This window comes from Ruditapes philippinarum, unplaced genomic scaffold, assembly GCF_026571515.1.
Source record: "Ruditapes philippinarum isolate M1 unplaced genomic scaffold, ASM2657151v2 ctg407_1_1_1_1, whole genome shotgun sequence".
In the NCBI taxonomy this organism is placed as follows: domain Eukaryota; kingdom Metazoa; phylum Mollusca; class Bivalvia; order Venerida; family Veneridae; genus Ruditapes; species Ruditapes philippinarum.
The window spans coordinates 208,974-216,050 of NW_026857632.1; positions in this window are offsets into that span (position 1 = coordinate 208,974).

Sequence of the window (7,077 nt, forward strand, 5' to 3'; positions counted from 1 at the left end):
GTTCTTTTCATCTAATTTGTAGCAAAGATTAATATTTCCAGATACTGCATTAATACCACTTTCTTGTGTTTATTGTTAAAATGTCAGATTATTTAAGAAATATTGGTCTGACGGGTCGGAAACTTTATTCGTAATTGTAATATATTAGCACATGTCAGGCAGTTATCTTGTAAAGTAATGCTCGGTAGAAACTACGAACATTGCATTGCAATAAATCTATATTAAAGATTATTTCCCACACAGTAAATATTTTATATTTTCTTCCTTCAGCAGGAAATCTGCGACCCACATTTTTTATAGTACTGTATATAATTACTGAATTTGAATGCCAATAAAGAAGAAATACTTAAAGTTGAGGTAAACAAATAAAATGTCTTCAATTTTTATATCAGCATTGTTACAAAGGTCATTTTTTTTCGAAAATCACGACACTTTTTATAACTCCGGAAACCACGTTAATATCAGTCGACTATGGCGGCTGATTTGGTACACATTGCGCGTTGCGTTGTCGATAGCGACAACACAACCTATATCGTTATCGCCTTTTCGCTAGCGAAACGTGCCAAACGGCGCGTTGTCGCACTGTCATCCTGTCTCTAGCGAAGCACGCCAAACGGCTCGTTGTCGTGCGGCGCGTTGTCGCGATGTTGCCCTGTCGCTTGGTTAATAAGCCAATCCTTTGATTTGAGCCGAGCGACAATGTGACATCGCAACAACACGTCACACGACATCGCGCCGTTTGGCGTGCATCGTTAGTGACAGGTACACAAGACAAAAGTTTGGCGCTTTGTCGTGCTGTCGCTAGCTGTCAAAAGGTTAAATAAGTAAAACACCAAAATGATCATGTAGAAACATATCAAAGTAAACCCAATGACCATAACAAAAGTACTCAATGTCCTAAAGGAAGACAGAGCAACAAGAAAATCACCTACAAGGGCCCGACGAAGAAAGGCAGAAGACGAACATTAAGACATTTCAATCCCAAGGGGCTTTAATAACTGTTCATCATAGAGTGTCCCGCTTGGTCCTTCAGATGTTATCAAAAGAGAAAAGCGTAGTGTCCAACTGTAAAAGGGTTGAACACTTAGCATGCAGTATGTCTTAAAAATGTAGGGTCATAACCTCTTTTAATAAAACGTTTAATGATTTTACGAATCTTACGAAGTTTGTAAATCACATCGCCATATAAAGCAGGCTGGCTAATCCCTTGTGGCAGAAGAGTTTTTTAAATCACAATTGAATTTTGAAATTAAATCAAAATTACGATTGTAAAATTTTGTAAAATATTTCCGTAATTTATGATAGCGGTAGCCCTGTTTTAGAAGCTTGCTGGTAATGAAAATATTCCGCTCGTCGAAATATTTTACGCTGCTACAAGCTCTAGCGAATGTAATTAACTGAGAAAAATACACCCCGTAAGATGTTGCATGGGGTACGTCTCAATCTAGATGTAGTTAATTAACTATACGAAAGTCAAAGTCATCTCTTTTATGATAGATTTTCGTGTGAATAGAATTGTTGTTGATAGTAATATGAAGATCCAAAAATCATGTACTAAAATTTCAAGAGTTCGTTTTATTAAGTTGTAGTTCATGAGGATAAATGTCACCATTTGATCAAAATAAGAATGATCTAAATTAAACATATCATCAAGGTATCTGGAAGTATTATTAAATGCGACATCTTCAGGGAGACTGAACATAAAGTCTCTTTCATAGCAGTACAAAAACAAATCGGCGACCATGGGTGCACAATTAGTACCCATAGGAATTCCAATGATCTGTTTAAATAGGGTATTACCAAACCTGACATAAATGTTGTCTAAAAGAAAAGAGAGTGCTCTACAAACTTCGTCACAGGTCCACATAGTATACTGTTTTACAATACCGTTAGTGAAAAAAGCTTTGTTAGAATTACATGCTAGAAAGGTAACCTTTTCCCGTGCAAAAGTTTTCTGAATTAGAGAAATTAATTTATTATTAATTAATTTATGAGGCAAAGTTGTATAAAGTGTAGAAAAATCATATGTACTGACAGTTGAAGCTTGATAGTTCTTAATTTTAAATTTATCGAAAATTTCACCAGAATTTTTAATAAACCAAAAGAGATGTTTGCCTGTGTTTTCATAGACTTTATCACAATATCTAATTACATGTGTTTTAACAAGACGTTTACTTGTAGTACAAGATGTAGAATTACCAATGAATCTGGCTTTGTAAGGTTTTTTTTTTGTAATTTAGGAATCCAATACATAAAAGAAGTTTGAGTTATTTTCCATTGATTGGAAATATTAGTGATATGATTTTTCACAATGTCTTTTTCGGAGGCAGAGGTTTTAGAATACGCATTTGTACTATTTAATTCCTTATGCAAAAAGTTAATGTAATGGATTCGTCATACAATTATAATATTATTAGCCGCCTTGTCCGCCGCCACCAAAACAAATTTTGAATGAAAAGCTAAAATATCCTTTTTCAGATTTCTTAAAGTAAGTCTTGGTTTAGGTGGCAGAAGATATTCATTTCCAAGATAAAATTAATACGTGAATCAATAATTTTAAAGTTGTTACGTTTCCATGTAACTAGAGCATTACTATCAACATTTTCACGGCGACACCATTTGACAGAAAAATCCTCTACAGATTCAGCAATCTGACCACGACAAGCATTAAAATCAATCTCAGAAGGAATTCTGTGTTTAGGTCCTTTCTAAAATAAGTTACGAATTCTTTTGTCTGCAATGATATCAAAATTACCAGTGATTATATGACCAAATCTGAATTACAGAATTTAAAAGTATTGCAGTCTCAAATTGTTGGAGTAAATGACTGACTACATAAATAAATAAATTGAAAGGAAAATTATCATTTAAGATGACTAAAAATAACTTATTAACCAATATGTCTCCAGATACTCTAATCTCTATCCATGTAGAACATTGCCAGTGGTGGAAGATATTATGCAGATATAGGAAATACAACAAGAGCCACCGCGGGGCTGGGCAACGCTCGACTTTTTTACTTTTCCAAAAGCAAACACATACATTGTTTAAATAAATCTTCAAAAGAAAATAAAAGAAAATAAAGTTTGTTACTATTATTTTTATTTCAATAAGTCCGTCTAGCTGCACTTCTTGTTTTGTCAAATATGAATCATTTCAATAGATAAATGGCAAGTTCAGAAAAAATTAGCAGAATCAAATCATTTGACGGTCAATGTCATTTACAGGTCAAAGTTATTCAACATGTTCCTTTGGTCACAAGCGTTGGTTTGTCCACATATTAATCACATCCGAACATAAATAACAAAAGTATGACAAAACCAACAACATTCAATAATTTGACCCTGTCGGGTAATGCATTGGTGAATTACCAAGTTACAGCCAATTATAGCCATAATCAGTAAAATTCAATAATTTGACCTTCAAGGTAAATGTCATACATGAGACAAGGTCACTTTGAGTACACAAAAAGGACCGTTGTGTTGTGTCTAAATATGAAGTTAAACAATTTATAAATAAGACATAGCCAGTTACAAAAAAAACAGAAAAGAATTCCATTAATTTGACCTTGATGGTCAATGTCAATTTAGGGTCAAGGTGACATTTATATTATTCAATATTTTTGTTTGGAAGCAAGTCTTCTTTTATCCTTGTATTAATCAAATCCGTACATAAATAACAAGAGCACCGCTAGGCGGAGCATACTATGCCCGAAAGTGATTTTTTTTAGAAAGGATAAAACATTTGTAAGACATGGGAATTAAATAATTTAACTAAGACGGATGGACAGAATGACGCCATGGATATAACATAATATAAGCAATTTTTTAGGGCATATAATTAATGTACACAATATAAGTGATCATTCTATGAAGTTTAACAGTTGTAAAACTTTTAACAATATTAAGGTCATTTGATATTGACCTTTGACCTTGTGACCCCAATATAGATATGGATCTTTTATTCAATATAGGCAATCATCCTATGAACTTTGAACACTGTTAGTCAAATGTAATTTGTGTTATGATCCGGAAAGCACAATTGTCAGTGTTAAGGTAGTTGTGACCCTGACCTTTGATCATATGATCCTAAACTCAATAGGAGTCATGTATTGGACATGGCTGTTTATCCTATAAAATTTTACAGATGTAGGTTGATTAATACTTCAGTTATTGAGCGAAAACCGTTTTCAGTTTTAAGGTAATAATGACATTGACCTTGTGACCCAAAAATTATTAAGGATCTTCTTATCAATATTGACAATCATCCTATGAAGTTTGAACACTGTTGGTCAAATGGAACTTAAGTTATGCTCCACAAACCACAATTTTCAGTGTAAAGATCATTGTGACCCTGACCTTTGACCTGATGACCCCAAAATCAATAAGGGTCTTCTACCCAATATGGACAATCATCCTATGAAGTTTGAATATTATGGGCCAAATGGAACTTAATTTGTGCTCCAGAAACTGTTTTCAGATTAAAGGCAATAGTAAACCTGACCTTGGACCTTGTGTCCCTAAAATCAAGAGAGCTTTTCTACCCAATATGGACAATCATTCTATGAAGTTTGAATACTGTGGGCAAAATGGAACATAAGTTATACTCCGGAAGTTTTATGGTAATAGTGACCTCGACCTTTGACCTTGTGACCCCAAAATCAATAGGGGTCTTCTGCCCAGTATGGACACTCATCCAATGAAGTTTGAATATTATTGGCGGAATGGAACTTTAGTTATGCTCCGGAAATCAAATTGCAAACGGACGAACGGACGGACAGACGGACGAACGGATGTTCTAACAGGACAGTAATTATGTGGCTACTCTATTGTTCTTTTTAGCCACACAAAAGAAAATAGCCTCATAAAAGCATTACGGAATGAATGATATCAAAGAGAAAGAACAGTTACCTATTGTCTCTAGCCACATTTTTACTGTCCCGTGAAAGCGGACAGACGGACGGACGGACGGACGCCAGGGGGTGTAACATAATATGCCCGAAATTCTTTCGGGCATATAAAAAATGATGAATATTTAACCAACATTTAATGATTTGATCTTCACGGTCAAAGTCATTTTAAAATCAAAGGCAGCTTACACGTTAAGAAGTTCTTGTCTAAAATGTTGTTTCCTTCAAGTTTGACGATAATCAATTCATTTATACCACATTTGAAGTTATAGCCAGTTTCAGGGGAAAAATAATAATAAAAAAGAAATCAATAATTTGACCTTCAAGGTCCAGGTCATTAATGAGTGAATGTCATGTTCTGTCTGTTCAACTTAAAGGTCTATCCTAGAAAATTATTTTGTTCAAGTTTGAAGACAATCCATTCACAAATAACAAAGTTATAGCCACTAATAGCAAAAATCAAGCAAAATGTAGAATTTTAACTATGAAGGTGAAGGCCATTTATGTATGAAGATCAAGGTTAGTGTAGTCTACTTTAATGCTAGCGTCACATGCATTAATTACATTTATTTAACTATTACTACTGTTAAACGCACTATTATCATTTATTTCACTTGTGTTTTTTTATCAGCACTTTTGACATTCATTTCCCTAATGCTACCGTCACATACACTAATCTTAATATTATAGGACTTTCGTGTTTTAACTGATAGAAACTCTCCGTGTCGAAAATTTGATAATCTATTGTTTAGATATGACAAACAAGATTAACAAGGAAGGGTGGTATTTAATGAATGCATCCTCAAACACAGGATTACCGGCAAGGAGCCCAACAGGACACAGGACAGGGGCAAACTTCTATTGTGATTTCATGATATCTAAAAAACTAAATCGATAAAAATATGTTGGATCCCAAGCCACGAAGAAATACGAGGAAATGTAGATGCTTTGGCTTAATATTCCTTAAAGTTTTAGCCAGAAGACTTATCGCTACCAAATGCATGTAGTCATTTAAAACAAGTAAACAACGGTATTTCATATGAATGGAAATCAAATTGGGACAAAGATGTATTGAACACACTTCATGATATCACCCCTGTCTTGGTAAATAACTATCTCTTTCTTTTCTTTACCTTCATGATCGGGTCGATAATATTGTGTCGCCATTTGTTGTAAATAAAGAACCATTTACTGGCAATAGAAATAAGAAACTTTTTATGCCTCTCAAAAGATGCAAAAGACAATACAAAAAAATCAAAATATTTAAAGATTTTCAATAAAATAACTGATATATGACATGTCCATTTAAAACATAGAAAATAACTTTCACTAATTAAAGTTTGATTCTCTAAAAATCAAACGAAACCATAAAATAAAAAGAATTGATAAATGATTTTGTGAACTTAAAAGTGATCAATCGGCTTGTGTCGAAATGAGGAATAACATGCTGTTAAAATACAGGAATCAAGATTCAAACTTTTAGAAAATTAATGGACTGTCTTATACTTTTCCTAAATTCAGAAAAACAGATTATATCTTAAGCATTACTTTTGATAATGTATTTTCATTCTGACATAATTCAATTAGGAAAAACGCTGATGCTTTTATATTTTTCTTTGCTCTTAAATTTGGCACGGGGTGTTTTCCATTAATAGCAACAAAAATGAATATCAAAGCACACGCTGCATCTTCCATGACATATATCAAGGAAAGAAAAACACAAACGCCCTACATCTTGCAGACCACATGTATAGACTTAAGCGACTTTTTTGTTACTTTTTGTGCTAATTTTTACTCAGCTTTCTGTTTATAGTGTTTTAATTAATCTTCTCACAAAGTCTCGTTATAATTATATTTTGAAAGTAGTTATTTACAAGAGTAGCTTATATATTATACAATTATAAATTACCGTTAAGAGGGAAAATTTACATTTTCATATTTTAATGTTATACAGAAAATGAAGCTAAGAAAGACATACGTGCTGAAAAAGATATACATCGATATAAATACGTTTATAATGAATTAACGGATGTTGAAAGTATTCTTTAACCAGATATACACCGTCCAAAACAAGTTGCTGATGCATTCCAAACCCTAGACATAAAAACATTGAAAGTTTATATTTCAGCATAAAATTAAGACCTTGGATATTGTAAGACGCACGTTTC